At 34.7% G+C, this 16990-nt stretch overlaps 1 protein-coding gene and 3 non-coding genes across 9 annotated transcripts in view; 1 reads left to right on the forward strand and 3 right to left on the reverse strand.

The window, feature by feature from the left end:
* The window catches only part of LOC129243748 (NAD kinase), an 81407-nt gene that overhangs the window by 52571 nt on the left and 11846 nt on the right, over positions 1–16990 (forward strand). Inside the window, exon 1 of one of the 6 annotated variants that reach the window (XM_054881020.1) lies at positions 5348–5562. The exons of the other annotated variants lie outside the window; for them this stretch is intronic. The gene's annotated coding sequence lies outside the window, so the exon portion shown is untranslated. Of the gene's footprint in view, positions 1–5347; positions 5563–16990 lie in introns of those variants that run through there. 6 annotated transcript variants of the gene reach the window in all.
* Positions 8255–8326, reverse strand: Trnad-guc (transfer RNA aspartic acid (anticodon GUC)). The gene has a single exon. It is a non-coding gene; the product is annotated as a tRNA-Asp (tRNA).
* Trnad-guc (transfer RNA aspartic acid (anticodon GUC)) lies at positions 12853–12924 on the reverse strand. Its single transcript has one exon. It is a non-coding gene; the product is annotated as a tRNA-Asp (tRNA).
* On the reverse strand, positions 16219–16290 carry Trnad-guc (transfer RNA aspartic acid (anticodon GUC)). Its single transcript has one exon. It is a non-coding gene; the product is annotated as a tRNA-Asp (tRNA).

A 16990-nucleotide genomic window follows, 5' to 3' on the forward strand; every position in this document is an offset into this window, starting at 1 on the left:
AACCTCCAGCATTAACTGTTTCATTTAAATTTTTTCGGTGTTTTTTTTCCGCACAGTGAACACAGCGAAAAATGCTGTCCAAAAATCTTCTAGTTTTTGCTGTTTTTTGTGAATACACTTAAGTAGGAGACAACAATCAAGCAAACATATTTATAGATTTAAAAGCTTTAAGTAGAAAGAACAACAAAAATATTTTATAGAAAAAATCGTACCAGTCGGCGGTAAGCGCCATACATACATACGTATAAACTGATATTCATTATATTTTTGATTAATAAAAAATTGTTTACCAGCACAATATTCATCATTAGTTTAGTGTGATATTCTTCGAAATTCTTTGAATAAAATGATATAGCCATCAAAATATTGGCTTACATGACTTATTCAGACGTCATAATTTTTTTTTTGTTTTGTGCTATTGAATGTGGCTACGAAGGGAATTCAAAAAGTGTGCGCCTATAAACGTAAAACAACCATAAATACTTAGCTTTAGTCAACTCGGTTCATTAACCCTTGGAATATCGCCCAAGAAACAAGTTAACCAGGGGGAAGAAAACATAAACTATGGAAAAAATGTATCTCCAAGCCGTTTCTTATTAAACATAGAAAAAACTTACATGGGTAAATTATTAAGGAGGTGCTTTCTATTTACGGGGATTCTTGTAAGAAAAACGCAATAATTTATAATTCGTATAGTCTATTCACTGTTTAAAAAATACGGAAGCTGGCGACATCTACAAAACTATATCCTGTTGCCGGTGAATTTGACATAACCGGCTGATTTTCTCTGGTAATAATTTATTCAACAACGAATTTGGGTGATTAATTTTTTGTATGTCGAAAATGAAAAATAATGTCTCCCCTTTTTGACCTTTGCTTGGTTTTCAAATATACTTTCAAAACCTTTTGACTGCATTTGGAAATCTGATGTAAATCGGGTAAGGAGGCCATGTTCATAACTGGTTCCAAAGAAAACTGGTCGTGATGAAATTATTATTATTTTTTCATTCTTCAATGCTTATTTAAAACACATCGATTACTTTTGATACAAGTACCTGCCACTAATTTCATCTACTGTCAACAGCTTGTAATATACATCTACTGAATTTACAACATAACCTTCGAACTATATTCGCACATTTGGATACATATTGAATTTTTCTTTGATGCATTTTTCATCAGCGAGTGGAATACGTTGCTTGATAGAAGTAAAATTCCTCAAGCCACACGCTGTGTTTCTTCTCATAATATCTTTGTTAACACAAATACCTTGTTTTGAAATGATAAATCGTATTGCATAGAAAAAATTAATTATATTCTCACTTTCTTCTGGGTTGAACAGCAAATCATTATCATACAATAGATCCATACAATACCCGACTGACAACTAAAGATTTGGCAAATGACGCTAACGTAGATATTAAAAGTTTGTGTACGTCAAACTCGCAAAAAAAACACATACAATTCTTATGATGAAAAACATATAAAAAATAATGGCAATAACAGCTGTGACAAGTTTAAGCCGGATCTTGTTTATCGTTCATAACGCGTTGTGTTTTATGAATTTGAGCGCAATTCAAATTGAAAGCAATAATAAAAAGCTAACACTTGACAAAAATAATAGAGAAGCAGTTAGGAATCATCGCCTGAAATTGGTTAAAAACCTACTACTTGTTGCTAGACAGTGATACTAATCACTACGCTATCGAGGAACTTAAGAAAACTTATACTCGTAATGATGATACCTTAATGATGATGGCTTAGTGGATAGTGAAATAATTGATATGAGAAATAATTGATATGAGCTTCTATACTCCAGCCATATTCCATGCGCATTGATAGATGGCAATTCTAACCAATATGCCACCCAGCATATTTATAAGTTTGATAGGGAGGTTTGTTCAGCTAAGAACTTGTTTTCAAATCTAATTAAGTAATTATCTGTACCTTGAGTGGCTTTAACAGTATGTCGAGCAGGCATTTTGAGTTGGTCTTCACCCGACAGTACTGCACGTTTTTAGTTCGCAGGAGTTGCATATAACGCTCCAGTACATATTTACTTATAAAATTATGAAATGTATATTTTCAAATGTACGAGGGCTGCCGTTTATATTTTGCGCCTAATAATGAAAACATAATAAAATAACCCTAATCCCATGTCGACCCATCGACGTCCGGTGCTTATTTCTACTATGTATATAACACCAACAGAAAATTAGAAAAAATTCATAAGGTATCTTCTAAGCTTTAACTAAAAGAGAACCAAAGAGACTTAAAAAAAAAATGTACCATATTTTAAGAATATTTTATCATAAACAAATGGTATGAAACATGCATCTTGCAGTAGTTTCATAAAAAAGTCATGATTTCTCAACGAATTGGCCGGACACGAACGACCCATCGACATGGAATTAGGCATAATAATGAAATGTTGACCTCAAATTTTTGATGTTCGAGAATAAAAAAAAAATCATTGGGTGCCAAATCAGGGATGCTAAGCAGATTACCCTTTAATTCGATCATTCATGCAATATTGAATGTATGCTAGTGCCACTAATGCTTAGGCATACGTATCTCTATTTCCTGATATGTCACATGACGATCTTGCGTCGGCACAATAACCGTTTTAGGGCACCCTTCACGAAATTCATCCTGCAAGGATCGACGTTCGGTCACGTTGGAACTCGTTGTATCCGCGTTTCACAGTGGTTAAGTTTGGTGCTTCAATGACAAAAGTCGAAGTAAGTTGACCAAGGCACTCCGGTCTCGATAATCCATGTCGAAAATCGTATTAAATCATCGCATGCAAATTTTTACGAGTGAATTCCATCTTTTGGGCATGATGAATTTTTCAACTCACTGAAAAAAGAGCAAATAAAGTTCGTAAGTGAAAATGTTATATGGAAGTTTATGCCAAAAACTAGGGATTAGGCAGCCTATCAAGCTGCAAGACCAGAGCAGTATTTTCCAGTTTTTGCTGTGGGTAAAGCCGCGGAGCTAGCCTACACAAAAACAAAAAAGAACTCAATAATTAATAAATACCTGGAGAGTCAAGCAGCAATAAAAGCAATAGGCTCATATTGTATCAAGTCCAAAAATGTTCAACGGAGCAGGGAGGTCATAGAAAGCCTAGCCGCAAACAGAAGGCTGCACATCTATTGCGTACCTAATCACAAAGGCATTATGGGAAACGAAGTAGTAGATGAGATAGCAAAAAGTGCTGTTAGACTACCATTTGAACAAGAGAACGACATACAAAAACCGCTAAATACAGTATACAACGAAATAGACAACTACATGAAAAAGCGAATGGAAACTAGGGGGACTAATCTGACCACATGCAAAACAGCAAAAGTGCAAAGTGCAAAAAACTGACTCATTTTGAGCTTACGGTCTAACGAAAGGACTGCAGAGCTATTATAGGGATTGCTAACACGGACAAATGCAGGAAATGCAGAGAGGATGTTGAGGAAACTTTAGATCACCTCCTGTGCGTTTGTCCGGCATTATTAAAAACGCGTTTAAAATGCCTGGGAGCCCCACTGTTTGAGAGTTTGGAGGACGTCTCAAAAGCGAATTCCCAGGCTCTGCTTAGATTTGCCAAAAGCGCTAACATTCTACATGATGTCTACTTTCAGTATTCATAGAGGTCAGCCTCCATCTGGTATCGCTAGGGACCAAAAGGTCTATGCGTGGCTTAATGCCAACCAGGCTAACCTTACATAACCTTATGCCAAAAAAGTGCCACACTTTTCAATACAAATATCAAATAACACCTCATCACAAGTAGTGTTGCAAGGGCACAAAATATAGAAGGCAACCTTCGTAACAAACTATCAAATTCCCATATGCAAATGATTGTAATTTTTCATTTGGATATAAAACTGACTGATGACTGTCAGAAACAGAAACTTTGCGGAGAATGATTATACACTTTGGGATACTAATCATTCTACTATCGAGAAATCCAAGTCAATTAACCAGTTGGGCTTACATGAAGTGCCAATGCAAAGAAAAATCTTAAATGTCCGTGCAACTGCAATGAGCCAGACAGCATGACTTGCAAAAACACGGTAATTTTATGAGGAAAACACAGTGGGGAATGTTGTAAATAAAGGGTTTTCCAATAAACGGTGTTTTTTTGGTATTCAAAGAAAAATGCAATTTTTTAATTTAATGATCGGATGTTTATTCCATTATAAAGAGGAAGGTATGCCGTTAATAGTGGAAAATAACATCAGGCAAATGACCACCACGACCACGCTTGCAGGACAATATCGTTTTCATGAAATTTTCCATAACCGAATTGCAAAGTGGCTGCTCCATGTTCTCGATAGCCACACGAATTCCATCTTTGAGGTCTTGAATCGACCCTGGGCTGTTAGCGTAGACCTTCTCTTTCACGTGTCCCCAAAGAAAAAAGTCACGCGGTGTTAAATCACAAGATCTCGGTGGCCAATTGTGATCACCTCTTCGAGAGATAACACGGTCGGGAAACTTTTCCCGTAAAATATCAATGATTTCTTTGCTTGTGTGGCACATAGCGCCGTCTTGTTGAAAATAAACGTTGTCCAGATCAATACCATCCAATTCCGGCCATAAGAAATCGTTAATCATCTCTCGATAGCGATAAACAAGACCCTGTATTAGCCACTATACTACCGACGAATTTAAGCTATGCAGCTGTTTATTGTGCAAGAACTTTCGACTTTGCAAACAATCGATTGCGCCTATATTCCATGCCAAATTGTAAAAAAAAAATTCTAGAATCTAAATTTCATATAAATGAGCACACTTTTAGTGCATGCACGTTTTTATAGTAAAATTATTGATACATTAGCTCGAGCTCGAGCTCGCAGCGAGTTGAAAAGAACAACGTACATACGTATTTCGAAAGCGCTTACAAAAAGTAAAAGTCAGCAAATGCCTACATACTTGTATGTATGTATATGTACGTAGTTGTTAATTAAGATTGATTTATATATGTATGTATGTATTATTTGAAATGTTAATTGTTGTTCATGAGCTGCACGCTTGTATACGAGTATTTACATTGTTATTGTCGTAGTTGCACCTTTAACACCGGGAGTGTTCATTAGAACGACTTATTTGCAGACAACAGAGTACTGAGTAATCAAATCAGTACTCCGCTATGTACTTAAATTGCTAGATAAAATAAATATGTACATATACACCTACATACATATATACGGTTATACTTTGCCTAATCATAATAATGCGTGTGTGTGTGTGTGTGTGTGCGAGTGTTTATATGTGAGCTTTCTCGGGCATTTTTATTAGTCTCTGTTTTCATTGGGGCCTGAGGCTTGTAGTAATCTACAATTAAATATTTTAGTTAGTGCCGTGATACGATCGAGACGGGAAGTTGTGTATTTTTAAACACCATACGAAAAAATAAAACAAAGTAAGCAATTCTGTGCTATTGACAAGTGTGTGAGGCCATTTGATGGAAACGAGTGAAAGTGTCCTCGAAAATTATCGTGACATCAAAGGCTTGTTGGTCTGATTGTGCTGCTTAAAGGATTAGTGAAAGTGAAATGAGTACGTGTTATTTAAATATTTATAAAATATTAATCTTAAATAGTGTATAAAAGGTGTTTGTTTAAGAGCTTGCGAGCTTAAAATGATAATACACAACAGAAATATTTTTGGAATGAATTTTTTTTTGTTTTATAATCTGGTAGATAATTTCATGGAGTTAAGTTTTTGAATATGTCGGATGTCCACCGCGGCTACGAGTTACCTGGTTCATTCGATCAGCCCAGTTTTTTTACTACTTTTTCCAATAAATCCAAAAAGGGGACTGAATTGGCCTCAGAGGCCTCCTACCCGGGCATCGGCATCCCCCTGACAGTTGTTAAATGGGAACTGCACAAATTATTTCTCAGGAAAGCCCAGAAAAGATGTAGTTCAATTTCTTCATGTGCTATTTCGAAAACCCTTTGGCCCCAGTATAATATACGGAGGACTCAGAAATTCCTTTGTACTTCTCGCCATTCAATTTCCAAACTCGTAGCTGGTCACTAGACGATCAGTACACACGCGAAAAGCTAGAGTTACCATTTAACCCCCATTGCAGAAGCTGTGGGGACCTTTTGTTTTTTTCCGGGCTTAGCAGCTAGACGATTAAGATCACTGGGCGCTTCTTTCTTCGACAGCCTGGGGCAGTGCGCCTACCTAAATCCAATCAAGCTCCTCCATTATATCAACAGCTCTGGCTGGCTGTAGATATCTTCCGACACTTCAACCATTTCACCTAGCCTTGTTCTGGCGTTAAATGATTAATGATCACTTGCCAGGCCGTACTGAACAGAAATGTTCACATAGTTTGCAATTCTCAGTTGTCAAACCATAGGTATCAATATCGATAATTCTTATGCAGCTAAAAGAACACCCATTATAAATGTAGAGTATTGTATGCGCTAATTTGTTTTTGTATAGTACAATTATACAGTACTACAGATTATGTTTCTTGAATAAAAGTAAAAAAAAAACACACATACACAAATACAGGTGGCGCGAAATTAATCATTTAATTTTATTTTTGCATATCTTTTTTACTAAATAAAAGAAATTACTATGAGTGATTGAAATGTTTATTTTGACCTTTACGCGCTTCATTGTTGTTGTAGAAACATAAACATTTAAATTAATGCTGCTGGAGTGACAGTCCATGGCCGGATATAACATAAATCTGTTTGAATACTGCAGCTGTCTAGTTCACAAGTGTCAAATATGATTGAAATTATAAATCTTCCGATAGGATGATTAATATTGCGCCACATTGAACCTGAATATACATATCTAACTACTATTTTATTGAGTCTCGCTAGTACCCTTGGAACCGTTTTTACCACAAGCTTTTTGCCAAAATATTTAAGGGTGAAATGCGAATGTGAAGGTGCAATGCGTTTATGCGATAACTTAGTAAAAACAAAAAAACAAAACATAATAAAAATCAAAAGTTATCAAAATTGTGCTTAAAATCACACTTGATTTGCGTACAAAAATTAAATATGACGAGTATCTCATGTTTTTTTTTGTCATATTTCAAGCAAGTGATTTTTGAAAAGTGAATTTTGTGTGTATGTATACAATAAAAAAATAAATAAAAGAAAAATAATTATCTGTGCATTAGAAAACATTTTAGTTTTGGAGCGAATAAATGGAAAAGCCAATATAATTATCTTTTTTTTTTTGAGTTCACCAGTTACACATCGCAAATGTTAACTTAAAGCTGGTTAAAAAGTAGCCATTCATTGGTTTTTGTTCAAGGGGAATCTATTAACCCTTTGAGGACGAGTGTTGGCATATAGCCACCCAAGCCGTTTTACCGAAAGATATTAGGGGCCATTAGCGATGACGTCTTATCTTCCTTATAATGTAAAGTTACGATGTGGGACGACGGTAGAGTCAGAACGAATTTCAGTTCTTCGATTCAGTTTCTCGGGGTCACTGCGAGAGGAACCAGCAGGCTTTTTTAATATTTTATATTTAATTCTACGCACGAGGCTAAGCGATCTAGAGATGAAGCGTTAGATAGTGACAGTTTTGACGAATATTATCTGATAAGACAGAAGATGACGGTATTACTTCGTCCATTTGAACGATACCACACAATGCCGGAATATAAAACGTATACATAAGTACAACCAAATTTCTTTTTGTTGTTTTTTTTCAATTTTTTTACTTATAATTATTATTTTTTTTGATTTTATGGAAAAACAATTTCTTGTATTAAATAAAACCTTAGTTTTTATAACGTTCAACGTATTTATTTTCTTTACTGCGCACTCCAATACCTCTCGTCCTCGCCGACGCTCGCCCGTCGAGTGGCTCCGTCCCCAAAGAGTTAAAGGTGGTATCGGTAAATCAGCTGATTTGTTTTTTTCTCTCTTTCGACGTGTCCAGCCAGATGTCAGCGTAAAATGAAATGATGAGAATCCGTTCCATTCGCTCTATCGTTATTTGTTTTAAGCCTTAACTTCATGTGGGCTGTGCAACATAGTTTGTCCTTTTCTTTTCTACTTTCTTTTGTTATGATATTACAATGTGTAAAACGTTGTTTTTGGTCTATTTGCCACTACATTTATTGAATGCGTCTTGATTGCATTCGTATGAAGTGAATTATACATAAAAAATAACCATAAAAAATAACTCGAATAGAAAATTTTCAAATAATATGAAACAAAAAGCTTCGAAATAAAATAAAATTAGTATTTACACACCAACTCTCCCCGACGGGGAATTGAACCCCGGTCTCCCGCGTGACAGGCGGGGATACTGACCACTATACTATCGAGGAATGTAAATTTAGTACATCTTAAAATATACCAATCGAAAATTTGTCGAAAGATTAAATATTGAAATTACACCCTATTTATATATAGTGTGAACGATATGAAGTGTTACCAACTTAACTCTGCTTGTATCTGTAAAACAGCTCATGACATCAACGTCAAAATTGTTCTAATGACATTTGCGTCTCAGTTTTGTAGATTTTTTTTTCTTTGATGGAATTCAAACGTAATAGTGTGATTGCGCTATATTTGGTTGGAAAATCACAACCAGCCATTGTTCGTGAGCTCAGTCACCTCAAACTGAATAAAATGTTTGTGTATCGCACTATAAAACATTACAATGATACTGGTAGCATTGCAAAACGCTATGGAGGTGGACCAAAAAAAACCGCAACAACGCCAGAAATGGTTCGGAAAGTGAAGGCTCAACTTGAACGAAATCCACTTTGAAGTGGAAGAAAAATGGCCAAGGAACTGAAAATATCGCAAGACAGCATTCGACGCATATTGAAAAATGAGCTCAAGGTCAAGGCTTACAAGTTCCAAAAAGCACACGATCTTTCACCCGAGCAAAAAAAAGTTCGGTGCGAAAGAGCAAAAGAGTTGTTGCGATTGCACGAACGTGGCGAATTTCTGATGAAAAAAATTTCCCAATTGAGCAGTTCATAAACACTCAAAACGATCGTGTTTACTTGACCGAACGCTCATACGAGAATTTGAGCCTACGTATGGCCACTCGAAGCTTACGTATGGCCACCATCGCAAGTAAGGTTTGGGCCGCAGTGACCGCTTATGGACGCTCTCCAATCGGTTTTATCGAGCCTGGTGCCAAGGTGAATGCGACTTATAATCGGGAAAATGTTTTAGAAGCTGCTTTAGAGCCGTGGACACGCAAACATTTCGGTCGTAGACCATGGACGTTCGAACAGGACTCGACACCGTCTCATAAAGCTCGTGTGAACCAAGAATGGTTAAAAAATCATGTTTCACACTTCATTTCGTCCACACAATGGCTTTCGAATTCGGCGATGGACTATTCCATCTGGTCCATTTTGGAGAGCAAGGTGAAGATTAAAAAATATGCCAGTATGGATGCGCTGAAAAAAGCGTTTATACGAGAATGGGCCAAAATACCTCAAGATCACATTCGTGCAGCATGCAACTCATTTTTTGACCGTTTGAAGGCTATAGTCAAGGCAAAGGTGGTCATATCGAACTAAAGTGAATATATTATATGTTAAAATTGTAATCATTTTTGAACAATCATGTCTTTGAAATCAATAAAAACTAATTTCACACAAAAAAGTTATGGTGTTTTGAATAGGTAACACTTCATATCGTACCACCCTGTAGAAAGCCGCATTTTAATTAAAAAAAAATCCTGTGTTCTTAAGGATATTTATTTTTTGTGTGAAGTGGATAATTTATTATATTTAGCCGCCTAGTTCGCAAGTGTCAAATATGATTAACGTACGACGTCATTTGCAAAAATTATAAATTTTCCAATAGGGTGATTAATTTTGTGCCACCTTGTACCTAAATTCTTTCTTATCAATACCCTTTTGAAACATTCAATATAAATATGCATACAAGTATAATTGACGCTTGCATACTTGGCTGGGTGTTTGGCCGAACTCCTCCTCCGCCTCCTCCGATTTGTAGTGTGCGTCAGGATTTTGTTCCACAAACATTTTCAAAACATGTTCGTATGTTATTATAAATACAGTGTGAAGTCTCTTTGTGTACACATTTTGTCGACACAAGGCCTGTCTACCTTGTCCTCCTCCCATATTACAAATACAACTCTTCCCCCTTTGTCCACCCACTAATTTTGTCATCTCTTCAAAACAAAAAAAATGTCTCGCACGTCCGCATTATTTCGATTACGACATAAAATAAGCCATCAGAAATGCGCCTTTATAAATCATTCATGGCATACAAACGATTCATATGTATAAATTTGTATTTAAAAAGAAATTAATTTTATAAATAAACTTGGGCGCTTAATTACCCGACTTATTTGGAAAAAATCATATCGTCCCGCTACTGACAAAGGAAAGTCAACTTATTGTCAATTGAATTTTTCGTCAAATACATTGTTTTAAAAATTATTTACTTTGCGGTCTTTGTAATTTGTCTGAATCAGACGTGACTAATGTAAAAACCACAAAAAAAGCTAACGAGCAGTATAAAGATTCACCCAAGTGATTTATGTGCACACACGTGTTGGTACATATTTGAGCGCATAGCTGCACATGCTTGCTGGTATGTATGTATGTGTGTATGCTCGTATTCATATTAATGAAGCGCGACTACTCGCTTGTACTTGACATCTTGGCTAAAGCACTTAGCGTTAAACCAGCTGCAGCAACAGTCAACGCTCCGTCACTGACAACGAAACTGAAACCGAAACCGAAACGGATACGGATATGCCATTGTCACTGTCGCAACCAACAACATTGTCACTGCTGTGACAGCCAATCATAAAGCGCTTGTATAGTAGTGAACCTCATAAATCTTACTGTTATGAGCTTTGACTGCATCATGGGGAAAATTTGCCAACATTGAGTATAGGTACACTTATGAATGTATGACTTGCCTACCACCCGCTGCTCCAAATGCGGAACCAATACAACTTCAATGTTCCACTTCAAAGTTGGCAGTTGAGTGTGTGCTGTTGATGCCTCGCGGCGACTTGTGCCACCTGTGCTCAAGCAGCTGACTTCAAGTATCTGTTTTTTTGCAAATAATTTCTGCTCATATTTGTTTACATTGGCTTATAATTAAGACAAAACGCCGTTGGCATTTACAAATCGCTCCATAACAGCGTGTTTTTATTTGGCAAACAACATAAATAAGTATAATCGTATGATAAATATGGCATTAAGCAATTACTTAATAAATTTGGGATGCAAAAAAAAAATAATAATAAATTTTTGTATTGCCATTTTTGCTTCGCTTAGTAGCAGACAAATAAATATTTTGTTAGGGGTAAAGCATTGCTTAGCATCTTAATCTGTTATGAGTAGAAAACATCTGCTGGTAAAGTAGACACAAAAATGATCAGCATCTGTAATAAGTTCTACATTTTTTTGAACAAATGAGAAAAATGCTGAAATCCTATGTAGCCAAATTAATCTTAGGCTCTGCCTAGGAGTAGTAAGAAGTGTTGAAGTCAATACTGTTACATTTCTTACACTTTTCAACAGCATAGTTATCCAACCATTTACTTTCCTTGATCAATTCTTCAAATTCCTTCAAACCAAAGTGGCGTTTGAAAATTTCAGAGGATATATCGTACATAGGAGCGAGATGCGCGCTTTGTTAAATTCTGCAGTTATCGCGCCAATCAAGAAGAAAAAAATGGGGACATAAATATAAATTATTTTACAATTTCAACGATTTTTTCGATGAAAGAATTTTAGTAAATCAATACTTTCAAATTAACATTGCATGGCGATTATAAAAATATGTTTTCATTTAACTTCAGAACGCCATCGGTTACGGTTTTGTGCTATGACCCTCAATTCGAGGTCTTCCAACTGCCCACCCTACTTGTTGGATCAGGTTCCACCGTAACGCTTGTTTGGCTACGTTGTTGTATGACCAATCCATTTCTTTCTTCGCACTTCATAGGCAATTTCGACCTGAATGCCAATCCTAAGCAACTCGGTGTTGCTTATTTTTCTTGGCCAGCAGACTCGTAGTATGTATCGGAGGCAGCGGTTAATGAAAGTTTGGAGACGTTTGTAACTTACCAAGTGGTGCACCCATAGAGCAGATTTAACGCACGCATTGAATATCCTTAGTTTGGTACGGACGCTTATGTTGTTGTGTTGCAATAGAGGCGCGAGAATGCCGAATGCAGACAACGCTTTGAAATTGAAAACTTAATACATATAAAAAAACCAAAATGAATGTTGAATTGGTTTATTTTCCTGTATTAAGGGATGCTAACCACTAACCGTTATTCTATTGAAAGCAGATTGATTTTAGCCGCTAGGATATAACTTAAACGACTTTTTAAATATTCGACGGCATATTTTTTACTAAAGTTCTTTTTAAATAATCAAACTCGAAGAAGTCCCAAGCAGATTAGGAAATAAACGTTTTGATTCATGGGCAGAATTGTAAGTAAATCAATCCCCAAAGTGTGCCTTGATATTAAAATTTAAGCAGTCCGGTTGTCTAGAGCTCGAAAATTTAGGGTATTTTCAGGATCTTTTTTTTTAAATAAATAAATGAAAAACGATATTTAAATTTTTTAGACTTTTTATTCAACTTCTTTTACATACAAAAATGAAATTTTGAATGAATAATTTAAAAAATGGCGCTGAAGTTGACCCTCTCAAAAAATTTGACCTGGACGGTGTTGTCCATTTTGGCTCTTCTATTTATCTGAAACACAAAAACCAAAAAAATTATTAATCAGTAGTTATGTCCTATACTAGAATAAAAAACAAACAAAAAATTTGACAAAATGGCGAGGTTTTGTATTTGTAAAAAAAAAAAGTGTTGCTCAAAACTTTAACTCCCCGACGGGGAATTGAACCCCGGTCTCCCGCGTGACAGGCGGGGATACTAACAACTATACTATCGAGGACGTTATCTATTTATCTGTCAAAAACAAATTTGATTGCTCTTACAGAATTATTTAAGTTCATTATTAATCCAATGTATTTATATGAAGTGTGACAGGCCTCGCAGGCTAACCCCACTATACCTACTATCGAGAAAGTAACATTGGCGCTTGACAAAATCAACTTTTGCATGTCTTATAGACTAAGTATTAAATTTGTATTTTTGTGTTTTTTTGGTTTTTTGTTTTTATGTTTTGAGTTGATTTTCTAACAAATTTTAGAAGAAGGTTACACGTAGCTCACTTAATATTATTTTTATGTTCATAATTATTTTTGAATATTTTTTTTACCTAAAGCTGTGAACGCTAATATGTATTTAAACCAATTGTTGAAGCTTTTAAAAATACATATGTATTTGGCTTTTATTATTATTTAAATATTTCAGTAAATTTCATTGAGCCAAATTTATAAAAAAATTATTTGATAAAATTGGCATAAATCAATAATAAATATAAACAAAATAAAAAAATATCTACAAGGTGGCGCAAAATTAATCATTAATTTTGTCTTGAACAATTTTCGCTTTAATTAAAAAAATGGTATTTGAAAATATTTGAGTAAAATTTTGTGTAAAAAAAATAGTTTGTAAAATTGGCATAATCTGGCAAATATCTACGAGGTGGCGCAAATTTAATCATCCAATTTTATTTTGAAAATTTTTTGCATTAAATAAAAGAAAATATTAGCGTAAAATTTTGTGTAAAAAAAATATATTTTGTAAAATTGACATAAATTAAAAATTTGCTTAAATAAATATCTACAAAGTGGTGCAAAATTAATCATCCAATTTCGTTTTGAACAATTTTTGCATTAATTAAAAAAATGGTATTTCAAAATATTTGAGTAGAATTTTGTGTAAAAAAAAATATTTTGTAAAGTTGGCATAATCTACAATTGGCAAATATCTACAAGCTGGCGCAAAATTAATCATCCAATTCCATTTTGAACAATTTTTGCATTAAATAAAAAAAATGGTGTTTGAAAATATTTGCAAAAAATTTTGTGCAAAAAAAATATTTTGTAAAATTTGGCATAAATTAAAAATTTTCTTAAATAAATATCTATATTACAATGTGGCGCAAAATTAATCATCCAATTTCGTTTTGAATAACTTTTTTAATTAATAAATTAAATAAAAATAAATATTTAGTAAATAAATTTTGTATTAAAAAAATATATATTTGCGCTACCTAGTACTTAGTAAGCGATCACTCTTAGGCACATATTATAATAATATTAGATTAAATAAAAGATGATGCTTATTTTTTCTTTATTTATTTCGACAATTTAATTATCATGGTCAGGATTTTCCGATGTTAATCAAATAAGCGCCGTTTCGTTCGATAAAATTTGTAGACCTTGATTCAAGAAGTTCGTGTTCTAACGGTTTCAAAGCGCTACTGCTAATGGCTGGTGCTTTTTTGCGGCATTATTTCGACAACGTAACACAATTTGGGAATAATTTTTCGATATTTTACAAAGCTCATTGAACTTGAATCTGTTACCATTTCGAAGCGCGAATATATAATACCGTATTACTGTCAATATTTCACCAAACTCATTGCGGTGTTCACCAGTCACTGGGTGATCGGAACTCATGCGGAGAAGCTTGGACTTTCGTACAACCTCTATTGTAGAAGCTGTGGTGATCCTGAGGGAAAGAGACTATTGAGTACTTTGGGGATGGCTTGAGGAAATTCTCCAGCCAATATCCCTTTTCTCTCCTCCACTACATCAACAGCACTGGATGGCTGTAGATGGTTTTCTTTCCCCTAAATTTTTCGCAGGTAGTGGTCCACGTTATGGTATCAAAACGGCACGTAAGTGATGCTGAAGTGTACCTGTGGTATTCTTACCATCTCACCTACCTACATACCTCAATATTTCGATTATTCGCTTGCCAAGTGTTAGTGCCAAAATAATATATCATTTAAAAAATAACCTCAAAGTGGCTCAGCCCATTTTATTCAAAACTATACTATAAAATTCAACTTTACCGGGTAACTTTAAATTTTACCTTTTTTATTTACATTTCCATTTTGTACACCCATTTTTGTCATCATTGCTTTTGCTGGTGTATCCATACAAGTGCATAAATTGCATATAACACTTCGAATTGTCAGCCAGTTAACCGGCGACCACTCTCATGCAGCCGCTGCATGCATAACTAACTAAGTAATTGAAACGAAAGGATTTTAATGCAACGCGTAACGTTCTTTGTTCGTCAGCACATACACAATCTTTGCAAGTGCAACTAGCCAGAAACCTCCACCTGCCTGACAACAGCGCCTGAACTAATCCTAGCGCCCAGACACTGAAGTGGCTAGCACCTTTGTGTTTGCTGGCCTGCCTCGCCTACAATTCCACTGTCAGCTTGAATTAATTATTCGGATTTATATTTTTGTATGTTTATTGTATCCAATGTGAATTGTAAATATTTATTCTTTGCATACACTTTATATTTTCCGCGCCTTCAGATCGTTGACTAGTGTCGCCTTTAGAGCCTGTTCAAAGTGCGTATTTGCGTTTTGCATCGCTAATGTGTCAATTCATACGGTAAAGTTGACGTATAAAATACAAAAACAATAAATACTTCAATGTGAGGCATAACTAACAAATGAATAGTTAATAAAACTAAAGAGCAAATGAAAGCGCAGCGACTCAACCAAACCGCCGTCAATGTAATGCCATCAAATATCTTGGCTGCGCTTGCGCATGTGCTGGTGAGCTGGTGACGTAAAACAAGTTATTGATTGGATTGAATTTGTCATTAGTAAACACTAAAGTATTTTGTTTTTCTTACATATAGTCTTAATTCAAGCCTTATATTTTTTTAACAAAATTTTTTGTTTACAATAAAAACTTTTGACGTTTGTGCTTTTCGATAATGGATTTTCCCAAGCTAACAATTTGCCGTTTATTTGTTTTGTTTTTGTAACGGAAGAATGTCGGCTCTCAGAGTATGCATAGGAATTTAGATTGACCTTCTCCTCAATACGAAGTTAACACATTTAATTTCGTTTATATGTATAGCTGACCAGTGACATTTTTGCATATAAAATATGCGGTTGGGGTAAAACTCGGTTAGTAGATTAGTAAATCGAAGTAAATGGTAATTTTAAATGCCTTAGTTAAAATTATAAGAAATAATTTAAAAAATATGTTGTTTATTTGAATTGTGTTTTTGAAGTGAACATTTAAATTGTTGCACAAGTAACCAAAAAATACTAAATAATAATAAAAATAATATTCTCTTTCTCCCCGACGGGGAATTGAACCCCGGTCTCCCGCGTGACAGGCGGGGATACTGACCACTATACTATCGAGGATGTTGAAATATTATGAAATCAAATTATTACAAATGCCCTTCACGTGTTTAAATAATCCCCTCATTTAATTTGAAATCTCAGTGCCTTTCAACGAGGATATAAATATAATTAGAGTATTCACAAAACTACGTAACCGTAATATTTGTCTGTCTGTAAAAAAGTTCTTGCGAAAATATTTTGTTCAGATAAGTAAGCAGAAATGTCATTGTTTTGATGATGCTTAACAAATTCACGTCGCTATCTATTAACAGTATCTCATTAGATCAAAATGTATCTTTATTATTACTTAGTACTTCGAAGTTTATTTTTTTTTTTTTTTGCTTTTTTTGAGTTTTGCTAATTTAAATTTATTTTTAAATTTTGTATTTTATTTTTAATTTTTTGAATTTTTGAGTTCACCTTCTCAAAGGAAACGAGTGGTTTGCATAAGTATACTATTTCTATTTACATTTTATTTTTTCCTTTGCCACAAGAAGAATTATTGAAGCGGAGTGAATTCAAGTTGCCAAATAATTTCCCTGCAAAAAAAAAAAAATTAAAATAATGCGAGTGGTTTTTCGTTTAAGTGCAAATATTTTTAATTCAGAGTAAATCCATGGTGAATACATCTACGATTGACAGGTAATGAAAGAATACTCAAGTTGTTATTTACGTCACGTTCCGCCCGCGCTTCTTCCAATGGAACCAGAGTAATACATTT

Source organism: Anastrepha obliqua, chromosome 4, assembly GCF_027943255.1.
Source record: "Anastrepha obliqua isolate idAnaObli1 chromosome 4, idAnaObli1_1.0, whole genome shotgun sequence".
Classification (NCBI taxonomy): domain Eukaryota; kingdom Metazoa; phylum Arthropoda; class Insecta; order Diptera; family Tephritidae; genus Anastrepha; species Anastrepha obliqua.